At 38.5% G+C, this 27,810-nt stretch overlaps 1 protein-coding gene across 11 annotated transcripts in view; it reads right to left on the reverse strand.

The window, feature by feature from the left end:
* Window positions 1-27,810, reverse strand: part of ZZZ3 (zinc finger ZZ-type containing 3) — a 124,116-nt gene that overhangs the window by 66,931 nt on the left and 29,375 nt on the right. The window contains exon 1 of one of the 11 annotated variants that reach the window (XM_074381035.1): window positions 16,912-18,337. The exons of the other annotated variants lie outside the window; for them this stretch is intronic. The gene's annotated coding sequence lies outside the window, so the exon portion shown is untranslated. Of the gene's footprint in view, window positions 1-16,911; window positions 18,338-27,810 lie in introns of those variants that run through there. 11 annotated transcript variants of the gene reach the window in all.

A 27,810-nucleotide genomic window follows, 5' to 3' on the forward strand; every position in this document is an offset into this window, starting at 1 on the left:
ACCGCTATATGCTTTCTGGAACAGAAAAACTACTTGGAATTACGACAATACACAGTAATTTTTTTCATTTGAATTATTTAACTACAGTAACTTACTTCCAGAAGTTTAAAAAACAGCATTTTGTCTTTTTTAAAATACACAAAATGGAAAACAAACTATGTAAGTCCTATTCCTAAGGCCATCTTATTTATTTCTTGGAACAGAGCTTTGCTTGTTTCCATGTACTAGTAAAATTCATTGACTATTCAAGCATTCCAAAAGCAAACCCAGAACCAATCTTCACTGAAAAGAATTACTTTTCCTACTTCTTATAGTCTTAACACTGGTACTACTGTGTTAAATAGATTACATGATCTCAGATTCACAGCACACAGGTAATCACTTCAAAAGACTACAGTAAATCTCACTAGAAGGTTCTGACAGCTCTAGTGATATAACCAGGATATAAGCCACACAACTTAATATTAAAATAAAACAATGAAGTTCAAGCTAAGCACAATCTCTAAATTTTCAGCCACTGCAAATTTTTTTTTAGTTTTATAAGAGCTTGGAAAAAATTCAAAAGGAAGGTCATACAACAGAGTCATATTTATTACTTGATTCTTCAGTTATAAGTGAAAGTACCACATACCGACACTATACTATGATTTTAAATGATTTCATAAGAAAGAGACATTTGCCAGGCGCAGTGGCTCATGGCTGTTTCTCAGCACTCTGGGAGGCCAAGGCGAGTGGATTGCCTGAGGTCACAAGTTCAAGACCAGCCTGGCCAACATGGTAAAACCCTGTCTCTACTAAAAATACAAAAATCAGCAAGGCATGGTGGCAGGCGCCTGTAATCCCAGCTATTTGGGAGGCTGAGACAGGAAAATCACTTGAACCCGGGAGGCGGAGGTTACAGTAAGCCGAGATCACGCCACTGCACTCCAGCCTAGCGGACAAGAGCAAGACTGAATCTTAAAAAAACAAAAAAGTAAAGAAAGAGACATTCAATGTCAGTTGTAAAAAGCATTAAGATAATGGTCAAAGACAAAAACACCTTTCTTTTTTTTAAGATGGAGTTTTGCTCTTGCTGCCCAGGCTGGAGTGCAGTGGTGCAGTCTCAGTTCACTGCAACCTCCACCTCGCGGATTCAAGCGATTCTCCTGACTCAGCATCCCAAGCAGCTGGGATTACAGGCGCCTGTCACCACGTCCAGCTAACTTTTGTATTTTTAGTAGAGATGGGGTTTTGCCATGTTGGCCAGGCTGGTCTTAAACTCCTGAACTCAGGTGATCCACCCACCCTGGCCGCCCAAAGTGCTGGGATTACAAGCGTAAGCAACCATGCCCAGCCCAGAAACACCTTTCCTAGACAATTAAACTTTCACAGTCACTTGCTATAAAGAGCTGAACCAAATTTTCATTTGGTACAATAATCAGAGAAGACTACGTTTTTCTGGCTCCCTAAATTGCTCAGAACCACATGTTCAGTGTCTTAGATGCCTTCTATAGATTTTCAAAGATAAGCCTATTTCATAATCAACAGAAAGATAGTAGGAAGAGTATAGGATTTGGTGTAAGGAGATAGAAGTGTGATTCTCTGTCGTCAATAATCACTTCCCCATAAGCAAGTCACTTTGTCTAGCTGTGCTTTATTTCTTCATCTACAAAATGAAGACATAATACTGCATACTACCTTTAAGGGCTATTGTGAAGTTCAGAAGAGATCACATCTGTGAAGTACTTCAGGTTATTGGTTCCCGAATTTTAGTGGCTAAATCTAAGAAATCTAAGAAATTCTTGAACCCAATCACCTCATAAATTCAGATTCAAAAGGCCTCAACACAAATGCATATATTTTCATTTTCAATTAAGTACTTCAGGTCATTCCAATATATGACTGGAATGTATGACTGGAATGGCCTGAAGTGCTTAATTGAATATGGGCTCTCAATGATGATCATACTTTGAAAAAAACTACATCAGTTTCTTCTAAAACTTTAGTGTTCAGACTGGGAGCAATGGCTCATACTGGTAATCTCAGCTCTTTAAGAGGCCAAAGCAGAAGAATAACTTTGAGGACAGGAGTTGAAGACCAGCTTGGGTAACATGGCAATACCCTGTCTCTACAGAAAAAAAAAAAAAAATACTCACAAAAAAATTAGCAGGGCATGGTGGTATGCACCTGTTGTAGTCCTAGCTACTCAGGAAGCAAGAGGCCTGGAGTTCGAGGCCGCAGGCTACGGTAAGCTACGATCACACCAATGCACTACAGCCTGGGCAACCAAGTGAGACCCTGTCGCTAAAAAATTACTTAATTAAAATAAATTTTAGTGTTCATAAGCATTAAATCTAGGTACATTCTAGCTGGGCGCAGTCACACACACCTATAGTCCCAGCTACTTGGGAGGCTAAGGGAGGAGAACTGCTTGAGTCCAGGAGTTCTAAGTTGTAGTACACTTTATCAATCAGGTGTCTGCATTAAGTTCACCATCAATATGGTGACCTCGGGGAGCAGGAGACGACCAGGTTGCCTAAGGAAGGAAGAACTGGCCCAGGTTGGAAACAGAACAGGTCCAAACTTCCATGCTAATCAGTAGTGGGACTGCATCTAAGAATAGCCACTGCACTCCAATCTGGGCAAAATGGTGAGACCCTGTCTCTTAAAAAAATAAAAAGAAAATGAAATATAATCCAGATTTCTAAACCTCATCCTTAAAAATTCAGATACAGGCCTGGCACAGTGGCTCACACCTATAATCCCAGCACTGGGACGCTGAGGTGGGTGAATTACCTAAGGTCAGGAATTCGAGACCAGCCTGGCCAACATGATGAAACCCTGTCTCTACTAAAAATACAAAAATAGTCAGGTGTGGTGGCGCATGCCTGTATAATCTCAGCTACTTGGGAGGCTGAGGCAGAAAAAAAATCACTTGAACCTGGGAAGTGGCGGTTGCAGTGAGCCAAGAGATCATGCCACTGTACTCTATCTAGCCTGGGAAACAGAGAAAGACTCTGTCTCAAAAAAAAAGAAAAAAAAAATCAGATTAAATAAACTTGGAATGGAGCACACAATCTTCACTTACCATTATTCAGGAGATTCAGATGTAAATGAGTTACAATACACCCTTTTAGAAATCCTACACTAGCTTCTTCCTCCTAAATATTTCTCAAATTGTTCCCACTTCTGCAGTATCATCACCCATGAACAATTTTAGGCCTTCATTATCTCTCATTTGAACTAACCCACATACCTTCTAATGAGTCTCTCTACATTGTCTTTTTTGTTTGAGACAGGATCTCACTCTGTTGCCCAGGCTGGAATGTAGTGGCTTGATCACTGCTCACTGCAGTCTTCGACCTCCCAGACTCAAATGATCTTCCCACCTCAGTCTCCAAAGCAGCTGAGGCTACAGGTGTATGCTACTACGCCCAGCTAATTTTTGTATTTTTTTGTAGAGACACAGTTTCACCATGTAACCCAGGCTAGTCCTGAACTCCTAGGCTCAAGTGATCCTCCCACCTCAGCCTCTCAAAGTGCTGGGATTACAGGCATGAGTCACTGCACTCAGCTCTGCTTTAGTTAAATCTTATTCTTTAAAAATGCATGATCTACAGAATGATATGTCACTTTCCTATCTAAAATGCTTCCAAGAGACTTATACTTCTTGCCAAGATAGAATAACAGGCATGAAACTTATGCTCCCACCTGAAACAACTAAAAATCTGGACCAAAAAAAGTATGAAAATTATTTTCAGACGTAAGAAACCAGACCACACAGGACAGTGACCAATGAAAGAGAAAAAATATATGAGGTAAAGCCTATAATTGTCCCCAGTTTACTGACTCGAGAATTTCTAAGCTGCAGAGAAAGGAAGGTGATCTCAAGCAAGCTCAGTGGTTTTCTGGAGTTAAGATAGTGAAATAAGGAGTTTGGGGAAGGCCAAGGCAGCTATCCCTAGAATACAGTACCAGAGAGAAGAGAGCTGCAGACAGTAAAAACAAGACCTCAGATAATCTGCAGGACCTCCTTAAATCTTGCGCTGAGTATTGATGAGTAAAACAAGGGAAAATACCCACAGGCAAGGGTATGCCAGAAAACATATAATAACTAAGGGTAGGTGGTATGTAATTCTTAGTTTATAAGGTTACTAATGTCTGTAGTATATCTACTTCCACCACAGACAATTTCAAGCTAGCAACATACCAGTGAATGAGAATCTAAAAAAAATAAATGGTAACACATTACACATTGCATAGTGTTTCTACCATAAGAACACAGTGAGGCCAGGCACAGAAACTGACATCTGCAATCCCAGCACTTTAGGAGGCCAAGGCAGGCGATCACTTGAGGCCAGAGTTCAAGACCAGCCTAGCTAACACGGCAAAAACCCATCTCTACTAAAAATTTAAAAATTAACCAGGCATGGTGGTGCACACCTGTGGTCCCAGCTAGTCAAGAGGCTGAGGCATGAGAATTGCTCGCACCCAGGAGGTGGAAGTTTCAGGTAGCTATTATCACGCCACTGCACTCCAGCCTGGCTGACAGAAGGAGACTGTCTCAGGAAGAACAAACAAACAAAAAAAGACACAATAGATATAAATTACCATGAGTGCACAAAAATAGTAATATAATACAATTATATGAGGTAATGAGTTTTGAGCATTTACTACCTTTAGTTTGTAGTATGTGGTTTAATTATAAGTTTATATAATTTATATTAAGAATTAAACTAGCTCACAAACTTCCTGATATTTTAAGAATCAGCTCTCATGAGCCAGCCTGAGCATACTACCACATGTGGCTCACATATAGGAATAACTGGTTCGCCTACTGGCCAGAAAATTTCGTAATTCATGGGACATGAAGTATAATGCTCTGCACAGCACTGCATCAGCAGTGATGCAAAATGAGCTCTGGACTAAAGACAGTTCTGGACTCACCTAAAAAGATAAAATGCAAGCCTCAAAAAATAAAGCCATTTCCAATGAACTCTACTGTGTTCCAGAACAGAGCACAAGAATATTTACAGGAATTTTAAAAAAAATAAAAAAATAAAAAAACCATCTGGCACCCAACAAGGTAAAATTGAGAATGCCTGGAATCCAATCAGACATTACCAGACAGGTGTGGTGGTTCACACCTGTAATTCCAACACTTTGGGAGGCCAAAGTGGGCAATTACTTGAGCCTAGGAGTTTCAGACCTGCCTAAGCAACATGGCAACACTCCATTTCTACAAAAATTAGCCAGATGTGATGGCACATGCCTATAGTCTTAGGTGCTTGGGAGGCCAAAGTAGGAGTTTTGCTTGAACCCAGGAGTTTGAGGCTGCAATAAGCCATGGTCATGCCCCTGCACTCCAGTCTGGGTGACAGAGTAAGATTCTGTCTCCAAAAAAAAAAAAAAAAAAAAATCATATAAAGAAGCAGGAAAATACCACTTAAAATGAGAAAAAGCAATCAGCAGAAAAAGATCTGTAAATGACAGTTACTAGACAAGAATATTAAATCAGTTATTATAACTGTAGTTCACATGTTCAAAAAGGCAGACACATACATTAACCATGCTAAGTAGAGGTACGGAAGGCTTTTTAACCCAAAATGATTCTTAACGTTAGAAAAATAAGATGTTTGGGATAAAAAATATGCTGGGATTAGACACTGGAAAGAAAAGGTCAATCAATCTGATGCCATAGCAATAGAAACCTAACAGAGAGAAACAAGAGTGGGAAAAAAAAAACCATGAATGAGATGCAGTTCATCAAGATGCCTAAAACATGGGTAACTGAAGTCCCCAAAAGACTGAAAGAAAAGCAGAAAAAACATTAGAAGAAATGACCCCAAATTTTCTAAATATAACAGAAATGACAAATTCATTGATGGAAAAAGCTCAATGGCTGGGCATGGTGGCAGACACCTGTAATCCCAGTACTTTGTAAGACCAAGGTGGGTGAATCATTTGAAGTCAGGAGTTCGAGACCAGCCTGGCCAAGACAGTGAAACCCCCATCTACTAAAAATACAAACATTAGCTGGGCATGGCGGTGTGTGCCCATGGTCCCAACTACTTGGGAGGCTGAGGCACAAGAATCACATGAACACAGGAGGCAGAGGCTGTAGAGAGCTAAGATCACACCACTTTACTCCAGCCTGGGCAACACAGTGAGACTCCATCTCTAACATAACCAAACTGCTTAAAAATCAATAAGAATAAGAATATCTTAAAAGCAGACAAAAACAACACATTATAGGCACAGAGAGAAAAATAAGAATGACAGCAGACTTCTCGGTAGAAACACAAGCCAGAAGACAGTGAGGTATATCTTTGCGGTACTGAAAAAAAGTTGTCAACCAAAAATTCTATACTCAAAAACAATGTGTTTCAAAAAATAAGGTAACATAAAAATTATTTCAAACTTAAAAGTAGTAAAAGAACCTATCACAGAGAGATATGCATTATAGAAAATGTTAAAAGAAGTTATTTAGGCAGAAGGAAAAAAAACACTAGATGGAAGTTTAAATGTATCTAAAGGAATATAAAGCAATGTAAGTGGCAAATACGACCAATATGAAGATAACTATTAAAAAAAAACTTCTTCTGGACCAGCACAGTGGCTCACACCTGTAATCCCAGCACTTTGGAAGGCTAAGGCAGGCAGATCACTTCTCAGGAGTTCAAGATCAGCCTGATCAACATGGAGAAATCCCATCTCTACTAAACATACAAAATTAGCTGGGCATGGTGGTGCAGACCTATAATCTCAGCTGCTAGGGAGGCTGAGGCAGGAGAATTGCTTGAACCCAGGAGGCAGAGGTTGCAGTGAGCCAAGCTCACACCACTGCACTCCAGCCTAGGCAACAAGAACGAAACTCCATCTCAAAAAAATAAAAAATAAAAAATAAAAAAACTTTTCCCCTTCATTTTTAAACATATTTTAAAAATAACTGACTAGCAAAAAAGACACCAATATACTGTATGGTTTATAACGTAAATGGGAATAAGATGTAATAGCACAAATGTGGAATAGGGGACATACAATGTAAGATTCTTATGCTACACGTAAAGTGGTATAACAGCACTTCAAAGTATGCTATGATAAATTAGATGTATACTATAAATCTTAAAAATCACCACTAAAAAGCAGATGAACAGAGAAAAAGTAATAGTTAATAAGCTAACAAAAGAAACAAAATAAGTACATGTTTAAAACACTCAATGCAAAGGACAGTAGAATAAGAGAAGAAAGGGAGCAAAGAGCACATAGAAGAAAGAAGAAATATCCCATAGCAAGGTGATAGATTTAACTTAATTTTATCAAAAATCACTTTAGGACAGCCATTTCAACTATAAATAGTCTAAAACCAGTTTCAAGCAGTTTATTAATTTAGAAACAATTACTTGGAAAGAATAACAATAAATGAACATGAAAAGATTCAAGTCATATAAATTGTGACCACAATGAAATTAAATCAGAAATCAGTAATAAAAAACACATCTCAAAAATCATCAAACACTGGAAAGAAATAACATGCTTCTAAATGATTCATTAAGTCAAAGAAGAAATCAAAGGGAATTAATGCAGCATATCAAAATCTCTGGGGAGCAGTAAAAGCAGTATTTACAGAGAAATCTAAAGCAGTAAACATGTATTAGAAAAAAAGGTCTCAATGATGTCCGCTGCTACCTTAAGAATCTAGAAAAAGAAAGGATACTATAATCCACAGAAAAAGAAGAAAAAATAATAATGAGCAAAAATCAGTGAAATAGAAAACTAAAAAGCAATAGAGAAAAATCAATGACCCAAAAGGTAATTTCTTAAGAAAAATCAGTAAAATTGATAATCTCTTAACTCACCAGAAACAAAATACAAATTATCAATATTAAGAAAGAAGAGATGTTAATATAGATTCTATACATATTTTAAAAGATGGTTCTATATTTTCCCAACAAGGTTACCAAAACAATTCAATGAGGAAATAATAATCTTTCCAACAAATGCTGTTAGGACAACTGGCTATACACCTACAAAAGACATTGGACCCCTATCTCATGCCATATACAAAAATTAACTCAGGATCAATCAAAGACCTAAACGTAAGCACTAAAATGATAATGTTCTTGCTGGGCATGGTTGCTCACACCTGTAAACCCAGACTTTAGGAGGCTGAGGCAGGAGAATAGCTTGGGCCCCAGGAGTCCGTGACCAGCCTGGACAACATAGCGAGACACCATCTCTTCAAAAAATAAACATTAGTTGCGCATAGTGGTGTGTGCCTGTGATCCCAGCTACTTGGGAGACTGAGGTAGGAAAATCGCTTGAGCACAGGAGGTTATAATGAATCAAGATCATGCCACTGCACTCCAGCCTGGGTGACAAGGGAGAGAATATGTCTTTAAAAATAAAAAATAAAAACCATTCGTAGCTGACAACATAGGTGCAAATCTTTGTGACCTTGGATTAAACAAGTTTCTTACATATGATGCTAAAAGCATAACCAACATGGACAAATGTGTGAGTCCAGTTACTATATGAGTTTACCTAAATTTGTCAAATTAATGAAAACAAAAAGCAGAATGGTGGTTGCCAGGGACTGCGGGAGGGGAGAAATGTCCAGTCATTGCTTAAAGAGTAAAGAGTTAGTTATGCAAGATGAAAAATATTCTGAAGACAGACCATGGTGATGGTTACACACAATGTGAGACTGTAATGCCACTAAACTATAAACTTTAAAAATGGCTAAAATGAGGCAAGGCGTGTTGGCTCATGCCTGTGATCCCAGCACTCTTAGGCCAAGGCAGGCGGATCACAATGTCAGGATATCAAGAACATCTTGGCCAACATGGTGAAAACCCGTCTCTACTAAAAATACAAAACTTAACTGGGCATGGTGGTGGATGCCTGTAATCCCAGCTACTCTGGAGGTTGAGGCAGGAGAATTGCTTGAATTGAAGAGGCGGAGGTTGCAGTAAGCTGAGATCCACTGCACTTCAGCCTAGGCAACAAAAGCAAAACTCCATCTCAAAAAAAAAAAAAAAAAAAAGTTAAAATGGTAACTTTTATGTACATATACTCTGCCACAATTAAAAAATAAAAATTGAAAATGCACAAGCAACCAAAGAAAAATACAGGTAAGTGGGGATCATCAAAATTAAAACCTTTTGTGCTTCCAAGAACTCAAGAGAATGAAAAGATAACACATAGAATGAGAGAAAATATTTGTAATTGTCTATCTATAAAAATCCTTACAACTTAATAAAAAGATAAACATTATCTAAAAATGGGCAAAAGACTTAAACAGATGTTTCTGCAAATATGATATGCAAATAGCTAATAAGCACATGAAAAAATGCTCAATATCATTAGCCCTCGGGGAAATGCAAATCAAAACCACAGTGAGATACTTCACACCCACTAGGATGGCTACAATAAAAAAGACAACAAAAAGATGTGTTGGCAAGGATGTAGAGTTATTTGTACCCTTATACATTGCTGGTGGGCATGCAAAATGGTGCAGCTGCTTTGGAGAATGGTTTGGCAGTTCCTCAACAAGTTAAACATAGAATTACCATATGACCCAGGAATTCGATTCTTAGGTATACACCCAAAAATAAAGGAAAACATATGTCTATGCAAAAACTTGCATAAAAATGTTCATAGCAGCATTATTCATAATAGTCATAAAGTGGAAACCACTTAAATGTCCATCAACTGCTGAATGAATAAACAAAACAAAGTATATTTTAACAATACAATGAAATACTATTAAGTCATAAAAAGGAATGAGGTATTGATGAACCCTATAACGAGGATGAACCTTAAAAACCTTATGCTAATTGAAAGAGGTCAGTTACAAGTGGTTATATATTGTATGATTCCCATTTATATGAAATATCCTGAATAGGCCAGGTGCAATGGCTCACACCTATAATCCCAGAATTTTGAGGGGCCTAGACAGGAGGATCATCTGAATCACAGGAGTTCGAGACCAGCCTGGGCAACATGGTAAGATCTTGTTTCTACAAAACATAAAAAATTTAGCCAGGCATAGTTCATATGTCTGTAGTCCCAACTACTCTGAAGGTTGAGGCAGAAGGACTGCTTGAGCCTGGGAGTTTGAAGCTGCAGTGAGCCATGATCATGCCACGGCACTCCAACCTGGGCAAAAGGGCAAGATTCTGTCTCTTAAAAAAAAAAAAGAAAGAAGAAAGAAAGAAATACAGAATAGGCAAATCCATAGAGACAAAAAGGAGATAAGTGATTGCAGAGACTGTGGGTGGGATTGTAGAGACAATGGTAGAAAGTGAGTGCTAGGGGTATGGGGTTTCTTTCTGGAGTGATGCAAGTATTCTACAATTAGGTACTGTGGATGGTTGCCCTATTTTGTAAATATACTAAAAATCAATGAATTGTATACTTTAAAAGGGTGATTTTGGGCCGGGCGCGGTGGCTCAAGCCTGTAATCCCAGCACTTTGGGAGGCCAAGGCGGGTGGATCACGAGGTCAAGAGATCAAGACCATCCTGATCAACATGGTGAAACCCCGTCTCTACTAAAAATAAGAAAAATTAGCTGGGCATGGTGGCACGTGCCTGTAATCCCAGCTACTCAGGAGGCTGAGGCAAGAGAATTGCCTGAACCCAGGAGGCGGAGGTTGCGGTGAGCCGAGATCGTGCCATTGCACTCCAGGCTGGATAACAAGAGTGAAACTCCGTCTCAAAAAAAAAAAGGGTGATTTTATGGTATGTGTTTATCTCAATTTTTTTAAAAGATAAGAGAATATTACAAATAATTTCATGTCAATAAACCCAACAAATTCCATGAAAAACTGCAAACTCCCCCAAAACTCACTCAAGAAATTATTTCTTAAATATCCTTAAAGAAAGTGAAGTTATAGTTTAAAACTTAGCAACAAATAAATTCCAGGTCAAAGTGAGTTCACTGGTGAATTCTAGCCATGTCACTTGATACATATTTAAGGAAAAAATAATCCTAATTCTACCCAAATTCTTCTAGAAAACTGAAGAGGACGATTTCCCAACTCATTCCATGAGGCCAGCATTAGTCTGATTTCAATATCAGACAAAAACATTACAAGAAAATAGAACCACAAACCCATATTCCTCATAAACATAGAGGCAAAACTCCAAACAAGTTTTTAACAAACCAAATCTAATATTTTTAAAATAATATACCATCACCAAATGGTGTTTATCCCCAAAAATATAAGATTGGCTTACATGTACATAAGGTTGGTTCAATGCAATTCACTCCGTATTAACAGACTGAAAAAACAAAACCGAAAAGGGGGGAAAAAAACCCATAGGATCTGTATACAAATATAGAAAAGAGCTTTTAACAACATCGAGCATCCATCTATGGTGACAGAATGCAGATCAGTGGTTACCAGGGAATGTGGGAGATGTGAGGAGCAGCAGGAAGACTTAGAAAATAGTATGAGGAATCTTTGGGGAGATGGATATGATAATAATCTTGATTGCAGTAATGGTTAAACAGTATATACATTTATCAAAACATTTCAAATTATATACTTTAAGTATCTACAGCCAATTATTCCTCAATAAAGCTATTTCAAAATAAATCCAAGAAACAAAACACTTTCAGAGACACAAGTTAAAATTTTAGCATCTTAACGGAGATACAAACTGTACCTGGCCTTCCCATCTCTATCTAATTCTACTGTACGTACTCTAAATCTTCCCCAGGGGCTAACCAGATCTAAATTTCAATCTCAGATGACAGAAGTTTTCAACTACAGCAAAGTATCAGAATCACCTGGGGCATTTAAGAAAAAAGAAAACAGGAGTTTCTAGTTCCACAGGTCTGGAATTCAGTCCAGCTGTAATTGATTTATTTTTTATAATGAAGTCTCTCGCTCTGTTGCCTACACTGGAATACAGTGGTGCAATCTCCACTCACTGCATCTGACTGTCTTACTGCACCTGACTGCCTCTCCAAGTGCTGGGATTACAGGCATGAGCTACTGTGCCCGGCCATCTTTTTGTCCTTTTTCAATTTTGTATTACTTTTAACTTTTCTGTTAAAAGACAGTAAATATAAAGAGAAGTGCAAAATCATAAATGTATAGCTTGATGAACTATCATAAAATGCAGATGAACTATCATAAAATTTAAGAGTTCCAAGGATACGATGAACAGCCAAAAACTATCACCTCTGCCTCAAACATGTTTCCTTTCCTTGCTCACCTACTATTTATCTTGTCCTTTAAGTCACAGATCAGATGCATCCACCTTCTCCAAGAACCTGTGTCCCCAGGAAACCCTGTACATAGCTCTTACCTTACCACTTACCTTTAAAAAGTGGTATGGTACAAGACAATAAGCTTGCCCACCCTCCCTAACTATTCCCCAACCAGGAGTTTCAAGATTACTATTCATTATACTAATCTATTCACTTGTTTGTTTCATCCATTAAAACCGTTTTATAGCAATGCCTATCTTATTTTTCATTTTCTTTGTGCCTAGAAAACGTTCATTAAACATCATTATTGGGACATTATTCAAACTGAAAGTATGGAGAATAAATCAGTAAAGTTAAAAAACAAAACAAAACAAAAACAAAAACTATGAAGTAAGGGGAACAGTATCCATACAGGTCTTGAAATAGAAAAGGGCATGGCATATCAGCAAAACAAGGCCAATGAAGCTGAAACCTAACAGGCAAAGGGGAAAACGCATCATAAATTGAGCTTTCTAGTGGACAAATGCCAGACCATAAAGGGCTCTCTCTAAGCTATGGTAGAAATTTGATGAGTTTTTTGGTTTTGTTTTTTTTTTTTTTTTTTTGAGACAGAGTTTCACTCTTGTTGCCCAGCATAGAGTGCAGTGGTGCAATCTTGGCGCACTGCAACCTCCACCTCCTGGATTCCAATTATTCTCCTACTACAGCCCCCTGAGTAGCTGTGATTACAGGCATCTGCCACTATGCCCAGCTAATTTTGTATTTTTAGTAGAGACAGGGTTTCACCATGTTGGTAAGGCTGGTCTCAAACTCCTGACCTCAGGTGATTTCCCAAAGTTCAGGGATTTACAGGCATGAGCCACCACACCCGGCCTTGATCCAGTTGTTTTATGTTTCTTTTTACCTTTTTAAAGTTTTATTTGAATTATTTATTCTATTGAAGAATTTTAAAGAAGAGAATGACACATCTAACATACATTTTTAAAATATTGTTCTGGCTTCTGTGTAAATGTGAACTCAGCACGCAATGGGAGAGAACAAGAGTACATAATAAATGTGATCAAGGCCAGGCACAGAGCTTATGCCTGTAACCCCAACGTTTTGAGAGGCCAAGGCAGGCAGATCGCTTGAGCCCAGGAATTCGAGAACAGCCTGGACAACACGGTGAAACCCCATCTCTATGAAGATACAAAAATTAGCTGGGTGTGATGGTGCATGCCTATAGTCCCAGCTGCTGGGCAGGCTGACGTGGGAGGATCACCTGAGGCTGGGGGGTCAAGGCTGCAATGAGCCAAAATCAGGCTATTGCACTCCAGCCTGGGTGACAGAAACCCGGTCTCATCAATCAATCAATCAATCAATCAATCAGTAGTAATCATGGGTGATAAAAAAATTAAAACCTTAAGCAGGAAAATGACACTGATCCAATTTTGTCATATATCCATCCACTCAACAAACATTAATTTGGACTAACTGTGGTCTTGGCACTATTCTGGGCACTGAGAGTGCAAAGGCAAACAAAAAGTGCCTGCTTTCACAAAGCTTACACTTTGTATAAACAAATCAAATACAAATTATGTCAGGTGACTAGAAAAAAATAAAGCAATGTAAAACAATAAAGAATGATGGCGTGTTCAGGGAAGAACTCTCTAACGGCCTAACATTAAATTTTGTTTTTTAATAGAGACAGGGTCTTACTATGTGGTCCCAGGTGGTCTCGAACTCCTGGGCTCAAGTGATCCTCCCTCCTTAGCCTCCCAAAGTGCTAGGATTATAGGCATAAACCACCACACCTGGCCATGACCTAACATTTAAAAAGCAATCACGTAGGGTCTGCTAGGCTACCACAAGGACTTAGGATTTTATAGCTATTGAGATGAGTGTCAACTGGAGAATTTTGATAAAGGGAATAACATAATTTGATATTTTAAAAGGATCATTCAGACTACTATGTGGAGAACAGACTGCAGAGAGCAAAATAATAGAAAAACTGAACATGGTTTGGGAGGCTATTATTACTACAGGAGAAATAATAGTTCAGTATTAGTAGAAGTGGTAAGAAATTGTCCACTTCAATTTAGATTATGAAGGCAGGCCCAATAATTCACTAATAACACTGAATGTGGGACTTTGAGAGAGAGTAAATCAAAGATTCTCAAACTACTTTTCCTCCGCCCAGGCAGCATTCCTCAAGGTTCTGTCCTAGTCCTCCTCCTGTTCCTGTCCTTTTATCATTGTACACTCACTTCACTGTGATGAAGGATCCTAAATCTAAATGTCAACCTCTACATTTTTCCTCTGAACTTAGTTCCATATATCCAACTGTCTGCTAGACTCAATAAGAAACTCAAACTCTAGCCAGGCATGGTGACTCATGTCTGTTGTCCCAACACTTTGTGAGACCAAGGTAGGAAGCCCACTTGAGTCTAGGAGTTTGGCACCAGCCTAGGCAACATAGACCCCATCTCTTCAAAAAATAAAATGAAAAAATTAGTTTATGTGGTGGCACCTGCCTGAGGTCACAGCTACTCTGGAGGCTGAGCAGGGGATTGCTCAAGTCCAGGAGGTCAAGGCTGCAGTGAGCTGCAATAGCACCACTGCACTCCAGTTTGAGTGACAGAGCAAGACACTGTCTCTAAAAAAACAGAGAGGGAAAAAAAAAAACCTCAATTCTTCTTGTTCAAAACTGAATTCACAGCTGGCCATGGTGGCTCATGCCTGTAATCCCAGCACATTGGGAGGCCGAGGCGGGTGAATCACCTGAGGTCAGAAATTCAAGACAAGCCTGGCCAGCATGGCAAAACCCTGTCTCCACTAAAAATACAAAAATTAGCCAGGTGTGGTGGTGGGCACCTGTAATCCCAGCTACTTGGGAGGCAAGGCATAAGACTCGCTTAAACCTGGGAGGTGGAGGTCGCAGTGAACTGAGATCACACCCCTGCAACCAGCCTGGGCAACAGAATGAAGCTTCATCTCAAAAAAAAAAAAAAAAAAAAAAAAAAAAAAAAAAAATGAATTCTCCATCTTCCTTTCAGCCCTAATAACCTTGTTCCTTCTCTATTTATCTAAATAAACGATAGTACAACATACCCTACTGTCCAAACTAAAACCCTAGAGTCACCTTTTTAATTCTTTTTTCTCTGTCATACAGCCTGTCCACACATACATATATCCAATCATTTATGATATTTTTTTTTCCCCCAGGCAAGGTCTCACTTTGTTGCCAGAGTACAATGGTGGGATCATAGCTCACTGCAGTCTCAAACTCCTGGGCTCAAGTAATCCTCCATCCTCAGCCTCCCAACCAGCTGGAACTACAGGTATGTGTCACTAAAACCAGCCAATTTTTTTTTTTTTTTTTTTAGACAGGATCTCAATATGTTACTTAGGCTGGTCTCAAACTCCTGGCCTCCCAAAGCACTGGGATTACATGACACGTGTGAGCCACTGTGCCCAGAAGTTTTGTTTTTGTTTTTTTTTTCCTTCCTTTTTGGTACCTAATAATGTCACAGCACAAGAGTGAAGAAGAAATTTAATCTGCGTTTTCTGAAAGGTTAGTTCTCCTGAGATAAAAATTCTTCCTTAGGCCATCAATTCCTTTTGTGGCATCTTCTCCTTTTATCTCTTTTATCTGGCTCTTGTTCCTTAGGAAGATACATTTAAGAAAATCAAGGCTGAGCACAGTGGCTCATGTCTATAATCCCAGCACTCTGGGAGGACAAGGTGGGAAGATCGCTTGAACTCAGAAGTTCAAGACCAGCCTGGTCAACATACAGACCCCATTTCTATAAAAACAAAAAAATTAAAGCCTGATAAACATTACAAAACCCTGTTTCTACAGAAAAATTTGGCCAACCATGGTGGTGCACACCTGTGGTCCCAGCCACTTGGGGGTGCTGAGGCAGAAGGATCACATGAGCCTGGGAGGTCAAGGCTGCAGTAAGCCTTGTTCGCACCACTGCACTCCAGCCTGGGTGACAAAGTGAGACCCTGCCTCAAAAAAAAGAAAAGAAAATCAGACTATGTTGCTGGGAATGTGACAAAGTTCACCATATTCCTTCAATTATACTTCCTAAATAGGCATGCATCACTTAACAATGGGAATATGTTCTAAGAAAGCATCGGGCAATTTCATCACTGTGCAAATATCATAGAATGTACTCACACAAACCTAGATAGTATAGTCTATTACATACCTAGGCCATATGGTATAGCCTATTGCTCCACTTCTAGGGTACAAACCTGTACAGCATGTTACTGTGCTTAATACCATAGGCAACAGTAACACAAAGGTATCTGTGCATCTAAACACAAGAAAGGTACAGTAAATACAGTGCAAAAGATTTTTAAGTGGTACACATACATAGGGCGCTTGCAAGACTGGCAGTTAGTGAGTGTGAGTGAATGTGAAAGCCTAGGACGTTACTGTATACTACTGTATGCTACTGTATGCTTTATAAACACTGTATACTTAAATTACATTAAATTTATTTAAGTTTTTCCTTCAATAATTAGCCTTATTATAACTTTTTTTACATTATAAATCTTTATTTTTTAACTTTTTGACTCTTGTGATAACATTTAGCTTAAAACACATTGTATGGCTATATAAAAATATTTTCTTTCTTTATATTCTTATTCTATATGCTGTTTTGTTTTTTAATTCTTTTAAGTTTTTTTGGTTAAAAACTATGACAAATAGACACACCTTAGTCTAGACCTACACAGGGTCAGGATCAGGATCAATATCATTGTCTTCTAGCCAGCCATGACAGCTCATGCCTGTAATTCCAACACTTTGGGAAGCCAGGGCTGGCAGATCACTTAAGCTCAGGACTTTGAGACCAGCCTGGGCAACATGACGAAACCCCACATCTACAAAAAATACAAAAATTAGCCATGAGTGGTGGCGTGCACCTGTAGTCCCAGCTACTTGGGGGAATGAGGTAGAAGGATCGCTTGAGCCTGGGAGGTCAAGGCTGCAGTGAGCCATGTTCATCCCACTGCATTCCAGCCTGAGCAACAAAGAACCTGTCTCAAAACAGAAAAACAATCAATGTCTTCCACTTCCACATTTTGTCCCACTGAAAGGACTACAGGAGCAGTAATATCCATGAAGCTGTCATCTCATGTAATAACACTGCTTTCTTCTGGAATACTTCATAATGATTGCCTGGGGCTGTTTTTCAGTTAACTTATTTTCTTTTTTTGTAAATCTAAAATAACTATAAATAGTAAATACATAAACCAGTAATGTAATCATTCATTATCAAATATTATATACTATACCTAATTGTATGTGCCACACTGTAGTGCAGTTTACTTTACACCAGTATCACCACAAACACATGAGTAATGCATTACGGTACAATATTACAACAGCTACCACATCACTAAGCAATAGGAATTTTTCAGCTGTTATAACCTTATGGGGCCCACAACGGTATATATGATCTGTCATTGACCAAAACCTAGTTATGTAGCATATGTACTTCAATTTCTGTCTGACCACTAACAACTCCTGCCTCGATTGGTACAAAAGCTTCATACGGGGTCTCCCACATCAAATCTTGCCCTTTTCCAATCCATTATCTTCACTCTATTAATAGTGCAAATCTGCCTACCTAATTACATCAAGTCTCCCTCATTAAACCCTTCAGTGACTATCTATGACAAAGCCCTTTATAATCTGGCCCTACCTTAATCCCTGCAGTTACATCTCTGTCAAATCCCCAGCAATGCCCCCAATCTCAAACAAACTACTGAACTACTGTTCCCCTGTATCCATAGATTTGATCAATCTTGAATCAAAAAAAAAAAAAAACCGGCCAGGCGCAGTGGCTCACTCCTGTAATCCCAGCACTTAGGGAGGCAAAGGCAGGCGGATCACGAGGTCAACAGATTGAGACTATCCTGGCCAACATGGTGAAACCCTGTCTCTACTAAAAATACAAAAATTAGCCAGGCATGGTGGCATGTGCCTGTAATCCCAGCTACTAGGGAGGCTAAGGCAGAAGAATCACTTGAACCTGGGAGGTGGACATTGCAGTGAGCCGAGATTGTGCCACTGCACTCCAGCCTGGCAACAGAGCAACATTCCATCTCAAAAATAAATAAATAAAAAATAAAAATATATAATGAAAATATAAAAATTTATATAAAAATATAAATTTTTAAAGCATATTACAACTATTTATATAGCATTCACATTGTATTAGGTATTACAAGTAATATAGAAATTCAAAGCATAAAAAATATGTGCATAGGTTATATGCAAACACTATGCCATTTTATATAAGAGACATGAGCATCCTCAGATTTTAAGTATCCTGGCGGGGGTGGAGGGGGTGTCTAGAACCAATCCCCTGAGGATACAGAGGGACCCCACTCTCTCTCACCTTCCATGTCTTACTCCAAAAGTTTTCTCTGCATGGAGTATCCTTTCCCTCCCATCCCTCACATCCTATTTTACTTGCATAAACTTCATTTTACCCTTTTTCTCAGTTTCATAGTAATAATTATTAATGTAATGATGCTTGCTAATAGGTATTAAGCACTTAATTCAAAGCCATATACACAAGCCTTTCATGTCTCAAAATTTAATACTCATCACAATTACTACAGAATTCCCAGTTTAGTGATGAGATGCATTGAGAAGTTAACTTGCCCAAGGTCAGCGAGCCAGTAATGAAAAACCTGGAGATGAAATACTAGTCCTTTAATAATACCTGCATTATCTTCTCCAGAAAATTTTCTTAAGGATTCGATATATTCCCTTATACTAGAAACTCCCTTTTCATCGTGGTTCTCAAATCAGGATTCACACTACCATCAGGCCTTCTCTGATTTCCCCCAATAGCGGAGTGAAAGAAGATGCCAGCTCTACTTTGTTTACCATTAAAGCCTAGGCACTGACACATTTTCAACACGTAGCACATTTTCAACATTCAAATGTTGATAAACAAATGAACTGCAAGAGGTTAACATTTAGGATGTGAATACTCTGTGCTAGGCACTTTCTAAGACTACGTATTATTTCATTTAATATGTACAACTATTCTATGATACACCCTTGATTAATATTTTTAGTGATGAGAACACTGAAGTAATTTGTCCAACACCTCTGTGCTCATTAGCATTAAAGCAGGAACATGAAGGCAGGCAGTTTCAGCCACAACAATAAATGAGTGAGTAGGTGAGTGGGTGGATGAAGAAGAGTGTACTTCATGACACCTATTTTGGCTGCTCTGAAGCCTTTTTAACTTCCTGGTTTGGAGCTATATTCTGGAAAGTTGAGAAATTACTTCTGGATTTTTTTTTAAATCTCATCTTTAAAACATGTTTGCTTTCAAAAATTTTAGAATCTGGTTGGAAAGGCAACAAAAATGAAACAAAGAGGTAAACAACACCACTATGTTATTTCTAAGATTTACCTTAAAACACAGGCCCAAGAAGATGTTTAAAGGCCTGTGTTTTGGGAGGCCAAGGCAGGTGGATCACCTGAGGTCAGGAGTTTCAAGACCAGGCTGGCCAATATGGAGAAATCCTGTCTCTATTAAAAATATAAAATTAGCTGGGCATGGTACTGCATGCCTATAATCCCGGCTACTCAGGAGGCTGAGGCACGGGGAGGCTTAGGCAGGAGAAGCCCTTGAACCTGGGCAGCGGAGGTTTCAGTGAGCCAAGATCTTGCCCTTGCATTCCAGCCTGGGTAACAAGAGCGAAACTCCATCCCCAACAAAAAAAAATTTTTTTAAACCATGTAAAATGTAAAGCGATTAGAACAATGTCTGTCACAATCTGTCACACTGTAAGTACTCATTATATGTTTGATTTAAAAATAAAATTGCCATGTGCAGTGGCATGTGCCTAAAGTCCCAGCTACTCAGGAGGCTAAAGCAGGAAGATCTCTTGAACCTAGGACTTTAAGACAGCCTGTGCAATATAGAGTGAAACGTCTTCTCAAAAAATAAGTAAAATAAACATACTTTTATTGCCTTTTGATTCATTTATTTATTCCAGTTAAGTCCAACGCAGTTGCCCAAGGTATAACTAGATGATTCTGAATCAGCCATTTCTCCTCATTCATAAACCAGGGATAAAGACAGTACTTACTAGGTAGCTTTGTCTGTCAAAAGCACATGAGATTATAGAAGTAAACTGCTTAGCATGGCTTGTGGTATACAAGTGAATGCTCTACATATTAGTTCAAAGAAAAATCTGAGGGAGTAAATTCTTTGTATCATATTCTTCAATTTTAGAAGTAGAAAACCTCAGGCTAATTCTCAGAGTGTGAATAGTCCACAAAAGCATAATTTATGAATCACAGCTGAAGCTGTGAAGTAAATAAAATCAAACAAGGAAAAGAAGAAAAGGTTTTTGGAAACTCAAAAGGCACTAATGTCCAAGTATCAGAATATAAAAGAAAAGACAATTCTAATAACTGACAAAAAATTGCCAGAAAAATGGAACATAATCTTGAAAAGATTAACTCAAAGAATCAAATTCTGCCAGGCGCGGTGGCTCAAGCCTGTAATCCCAGCACTTTGGGAGGCTGAGGCGGGTGGATCATGAGGTCAAGAGATCCAGACCATCCTGGTCAACATGGTGAAACCCTTTCTCTACTAAAAATACAAAACAGTAGCCAGGCGTGGTGGCACGTGCCTGTAATCCCAGCTACTCAGGAGGCTGAGGCAGGAGAATGGCCTGAACCCAGGAGGCGGAGGTTGTTGTGAGCCGAGACTGCGCCATTGCACTCCAGCCTGGGTAACAAGAGGGAAACTCCGTCTCACCAAAAAAAAAAAAAAAAAAAAAAAAAAAGCCCACATGAGAAGAAAGGAGAGATCTAAAATTGACACCCTATCATCAAAATTGAAAGAGCTAGAGGAGCAAGATCAAAAAAACTCAAAACCTAGCAGAAGACAGGAAATAACTAAGATCAGAGCAGAACTGAAGGAAATAGAGACACAAAAAACTCTTCAAAAAATCAATAAATCCAGGAGCTGGTTTTTCGAAAAGATCAACAAAATAGACAGACTACTAGCCAGATTAACAAAAAAGAAGAGAGAATAACCAAATTGATGCAATAAAAAACGATAAAGGGGATATCACCACAGATTCCACAGAAATCCAAACCATCATCAGAGATTATTACAAACAACTCTATGCACATAAACTAGTAAACCTGGAAGAAATGGATAAATTCCTGGACACCTGCATCCTCCCAAGCCTAAACCTGGAAGAAGCCAAAACCCTGAATAGACCAATAACATGGTCTGAAGTCGAGGCAGCAATAAAGAGCCTACCACCCAAAAAAAGCCCAGGTCCAGATGGGTTCACAGCTGAATTCTACCAGACATACAAAGAGGAGCTGATACCATTCCTTCTGAAACTATTCCAGACAATCCAAAAAGAGGGAATCCTTCCCAAATCATTTTACGAGACAAACATCATCCTGATACGAAAACCCGGCAGAGACTCAACAAGAAAAGAAAATTTCAGGCCAATATCCATGATGAACATAGATGCAAAAATCTTCAATAAAATACTGGCAAACCGATTGCAACAGCATATCAAAGAGCTCATCCACCATGATCAAGTAGGATTCATCCCGGGGATGCAAGGCTGGTTCAACATACGCAAGTCCATAAACGTAATTCACCACATAAACAGAACCAAAGACAAAAACCACATGATTATCTCAATTGATGCAGAGAAGGCTTTCAACAAAATTCAACAACCCTTTATGCTAAAAACCCTCGATAAACTAGGTATTGACGGAACGTATCTCAAAACAATAAAAGCTATTTACAACAAACCAACAGCCAATATCATACTGAATGAGCAAAAACTGGAAGCATTCCCTTTGAAATCTGGCACTAGACAAGGATGCCCTCTCTCACCACTCCTATTCAATATAGTACTGGAAGTTCTAGCCAGAGCAATCAGGCAAGAAAAAGAAATAAAGGGTATCCAAATTGGAAAGGAGGAAATCAAATTGTCTCTATTTGCAGATGACATGATTGTATATCTGGAAGACCCCATCATCACAGCCCAAAATCTCCTCAAACTGATAAACAACTTCAGCAAAGTCTCAGGATACAAAATCAACGTGCAAAAATCACAAGCATTCCTATACACCAGTAATAGACTTCAAGAGAGCCAAATCAAGAACGAACTGCCATTCACAATTGCTACAAAGAGAATAAAATACTTAGGAATACAACTAACAAGGAACATAAAGGACCTCTTCAAGGAAAACTACAAGCCATTGCTCAACGAAATAAGAGAGGATACAAACAGATGGAGAAACATTCCATGTTCATGGTTAGGAAGAATCAACATCGTGAAAATGGCCATACTGCCCAAAGTAATTTACAGATTCAACGCTATTCCCATCAAGCTACCAATGACCTTCTTCACAGAACTGGAAAAAAACACCTTAAACTTCATATGGAACCAAAAGAGAGCCCGCATAGCCAAGTCAATTCTAAGCAAAAAGAACAAAGCAGGAGGCATCACACTACCAGACTTCAAACTATACTACAAGGCTACAGTAATCAAAACAGCATGGTACTGGTACCAAAACAGAGATATAGACCAATGGAACAGAACAGAGGCCTCAGAGGAAATACAACATACCCACAACCATCTGATCTTCGACAAACCTGACAAAAACAAGCAATGGGGAAAGGACTCCCTGTTTAATAAATGGTGTTGGGAAAACTGGTTAGCCATGTGTGGAAAGCAGAAACAGGACCCCTTCCTGACACCTTACACCAAAATTAACTCCAGATGGATTAAAGACTTAAACATCAGACCTAACACCATAAAAACCCTAGAAGAAAATCTAAGCAAAGCCATTCAGGACATAGGTGTAGGCAAGGACTTTATGACCAAAATGCCAAAAGCAATGGCAACAAAAGCCAAAATAGACAAATGGGACCTAATCAAACTCCACAGCTTCTGCACGGCAAAAGAAACAGTCATTAGAGTGAATCGGCAACCAACAGAATGGGAAAAAATTTTTGCAGCCTACCCATCTGAAAAGGGGCTGATATCCAGAATTTACAAAGAACTAAAGCAGATCTACAAGAAAAAAACAAGCCCATTCAAAAATGGGCGAAGGATATGAACAGATACTTTACAAAAGAAGACATACAGGAGGCCAACAAACATATGAAAAAATGCTCATCATCACTGGTCATCAGAGAAATGCAAATCAAAATCACATTGAGATACCATCTCACACCAGTTAGAATGGCGATCATTAAAAAATCTGGAGACAACAGATGCTGGAGAGGATGTGGACAAATAGGAACACTTTTACACTGTTGGTGGGAATGTAAATTAATTCAACTATTGTGGAAGACAGTGTGGCGATTCCTCAAGGACCTAAAAATAGAAATCCCATTTGACCCAGCAATCCCATTACTGGGTATATATCCAAAGGAGTATAAATCATTCTACTACAAAGACACGTGCACACGAATGTTCATTGCAGCACTGTTTACAATAGCAAAGACCTGGAACCAACCCAAATGCACAACGATGATAGACTGGATAGGGAAAATGTGGTACATATACACCATGGAATATTACGCAGCCATCAAAAACGATGAGTTCACATCCTTTGTAGGGACATGGATGAACCTGGAAACCATCATTCTCAGCAAACTGACACAAGAGCAGAAAATCAAACACCGTATATTCTCACTCATAGGCGGGTGTTGAACAATGAGAACACATGGACACAGGGAGGGGAGCACTACACACTGGGGTCCGGTGGGGGGAAATGGGGGAGTGACAGGAGGGTGGGGAGGTAGGAAGAGATAGCATGGGGAGAAATGACAGATACAGGTGAGGGGACGGAAGGCAGCAAACCACACTGCCAGGTGTGTACCTATGCAACAATCTTGCATGTTCTTCACATGTACCCCAAAACCTAAAATGCAATAAAAAAAAAAAAAAAAAAAAAAAAAAAGAATCAAATTCTATGTTTAGGCCATTAAGATCCAAAACCTAGTCTTCAGTGAAATGCGTAAGATCAGAAAATACATTCCATTTTCTATAAAGCTAGATTACTCAATTTAAAGAATTCCTTTATTCTGAATTAATATGATTCCTCTTTTTCAGTGCTAGAAATCGCTATATGAAAGGAGGTTTGCCTACATTTTCTCATGTCATTTTTTTAACAAAATAAAAAATTGATAACCCCACAGTAAGCCCATAAATTTTTTCTGAAAATTAGGCTGGTTAGAAAAAAAATTTTTTAACTTTTTGTCAATTAAATAGAATAACTCAGAGCCACAATGAAGTTGCAGTGATACTGACATTATAACACCATATACAAAAAGTTGTTTTAAAAAGACAAAGAACTGCCAGACTGTCATTTCTAAATATTATTCAATAATTATATTTGATATTAGTGTACCAAAGGAGTATGAAATAAAGCTAAAATATAAAAATAAGTGAATTCAAGGAGATAAATGGAGTTTAAAAGACTCATTTGGAACAATATTTTTTCTATAGCTGCAGACCCATAACCATTAGAGACTATCTCCCACTTTTTTCCTACTAATTTCAGATTATATGCTGATTTTATATGCTAATCAGTTAATTCCACATTTCTGAAAGTGCATTATTCATTTCTCTGTTGACTAATTCAGGTAGTAAAAGAATGAATTTTTTTTGGTCTCTGCAGCCCAAGTTGGAGTACAGTGGCACTATCTCAGCTCACTGCAACCTCTACCTACCATGTTCAAGAGATTCTCCTGTCTCAGCCTCCCAGGTAGCTGGGATTAGAGGCACATGGCACCATGTCCAGCTAATTTTTGTGTTTTTACTAGAGAAGGGGTTTCACCAAGTTGGCCAGGCTGGTTTTGAACTCCTGACCTCAGGTGATCCACCTGCCTTGGCTTCCCAAAGTGCTAGGACTACAGGCGTGATCCACCACACCTACCATAAACACTTATACCCAACTTCATAGAAGATAAATTCCAAGTTGTTGGTAAAATTCATAAATCACATTTTATTTCCAATGGTTGACAAATTCAACTTCACAAATTATCAGCAGAAAAATATTTTGGTCCCAAGTACATATATCTTTCCATAAAAACTATCTTTAAAAAAGAGATTTTTAATAAATATATAGCACCAAGTAAAATATTACACTTGAATGCTGCCCATTTTACAGCAACAGAGTGAAATATGAAAGGTCATCATGTAGAAGGTACTTCAACTAAGAATATTTTAAAGTTCTCCATTAGTTTTCCAAGTTCAGAAAATGAAATACCAAAGGAAAAGAAAAAGAAAGAAAGAAAACTTCAATATAGTTCCAAAATTTCCTTTGAATGCATTGGCTATTTCTACTTCCCCAGATTCAGCATCAAAAAACTGCATCCAGCTATATTAGGTACTTTTTCATTTCTGGGTCTGTTTGGTCCCCTAATAGCTAAACCAGCCGGACTCAAGGAGTCTAGTGGTTTGTAAACAAAATGTTAACTGTTCTTAGTTACCTATTAACATAGCACGTTTATTTCTGCAAGAGAAGTTCTAGCCCATTGAGCAAATTAAAGATATCTAGAAGATTGGGATATATTTGAAAACAATGGAAATGCACAAAACTAAGTCTGAAAAATTCTATAAACATGAATAAAAATGATCTGTCTATACCAAGTTTGTCCGATCCACAGCCCAGGATGGCTCTGAATGAGGCCCAACACGAATTGGTAAATTTTCTTAAAACATTATGCAGTTTTTTTTCCAGCTCATCAGCTATTGCTAGTGTATTTTACATGCAACCCAAGACAATTCTTCTTCCAGTGTGGCCCAGGGAAGCCAAAAGATTGGACACCCCTGGTCTACACAGTGTAGATGCATCTGGAGCATATATTTAAGCAGCATCTAAGACAACTAAAAAAAAACCAACACACAAGTTTTAGGTTCCAGTTCCAACTAACCACTAACTTGTTGTGGCCTGACCACCATTTCTTATTTGTGAAATGGGGGGGGGAGAGGAGGTTGGAGATTTCCTACCAAAAAGAATTGTCCTAAGAATTAACTGAAATAAATAATGTAGAGTAGCCCCACATAGTATAAAAATCAACAAATGAAATAATGATTGCCCACATTTATTATGTGCAATATACCAGACACCATATTTTCTATGTATTATCTTATTTAAAACTCTCAAACACCTATGGAAGTAGGTACTATTATTATCCCTATTTAATAGATGATAAAACTGAGGCTTAAGAAAATTAAATACGGGAGGCCAAGATGGGCAGATCACTTTAGCCCAGAAGTTCGAGACCAGCCTAGACAAGATGGAGAAAACCCATCTCTACAAAAAAAATACAAAAATTAGCCAAGCCCAGTGACAGGCATCTGTAGGCCCAGCCACTCAGGGGGCTGAGGTGGGAGGATCTCTCTTGAGCCCAGCAGGCTGAGGCTGCAGTGAGCCGAGATCACAACACCACTCTAGGATGGGCGACAGAGTAAGACCCTGTCTCAAAAAAAAAAGTAAATATTTTACCCAGTATTGCAAAGCTAGTTAAGTGGCAGAATACAAAGTCATCCACTCTACTGACACTGTACTTTGCAGTAACAAAGAACTTGCTCATTTTATTTCCACAACCTCAAAAGTAGACAGGCAAGGCATCATCTTCATTTCCAAAACAGTATACGGCAACGGACTCAAGAAATGCCTATGATCACACAACTAATAAAGCCAGAATATAAAGCTAAGTCTTAATGCCTAAATTGAGTTCAATCTGTGAGACTCTATGGCTCTCTGCATTGTAGTAATTCTATAAACACTTAGAAAGAGAATATTCTTCCCAAAAGAAAGAAGACTATGTCTGAAAAATAGATACATGATCTGTAAGACCTTCCCAATGGCTGTCAACATTCAAGTTTTCCAGAAGTTAAAATAGAGATTTATTTGAAAATATCAAGGACAACTATACCCTAATTGTATGAAATTTGTGAGAAACCCAGTGCAAATCAGATGCAGAAAAGAAGATATTTTGACAGGTCTATTACTGTTTTCTGTGGTATGTTTCTTGTTTAATAAGTTATACCACATAATAGATAATTAGGGATGAGAATTTAATACTTCTTTGTAAGTCATTCAGTCTCTCCTACGAAATCATTCTCTTCGTTCATAGAGACGGAAAGGATATCCATCTATCTATGGAGAGGCATGGATACTGAACATAAGACAATATATAAGGCCCAAAAGGGCCAGGCATGTTTATTTCCTATCTATCTCCAACACTAGAAAACTTCAGAAAAGCAAGCTTAGTCCTTTTTCTATGACTATAACAGAATACCAGAAATTAGGTACTTTATGGAAAACAAATTTCTTCCTTTCTTTCTTTCTTTTTAAACAGAGACAAGTTCTTACTATGTTGCCCAAGCTGGTCTCAAACTCCTGGACTCAAGCAATCCTCCCATCTCTGCCTCCCAAAGTGCTGGGATTACAGGTATGAGCCACCACACCCAGCCAAGAAATTAATTTCTTACAATTATGGAGGCTGAGAAGTCCAAGGTGAAGGAGTTGCCTCTGGTGACAGGCTTCTTGCTCAAGAGGATTCTCTGAAGA

The sequence above is a fragment of the Saimiri boliviensis genome, chromosome 11 (genome assembly GCF_048565385.1).
Source record: "Saimiri boliviensis isolate mSaiBol1 chromosome 11, mSaiBol1.pri, whole genome shotgun sequence".
NCBI lineage: Eukaryota > Metazoa > Chordata > Mammalia > Primates > Cebidae > Saimiri > Saimiri boliviensis.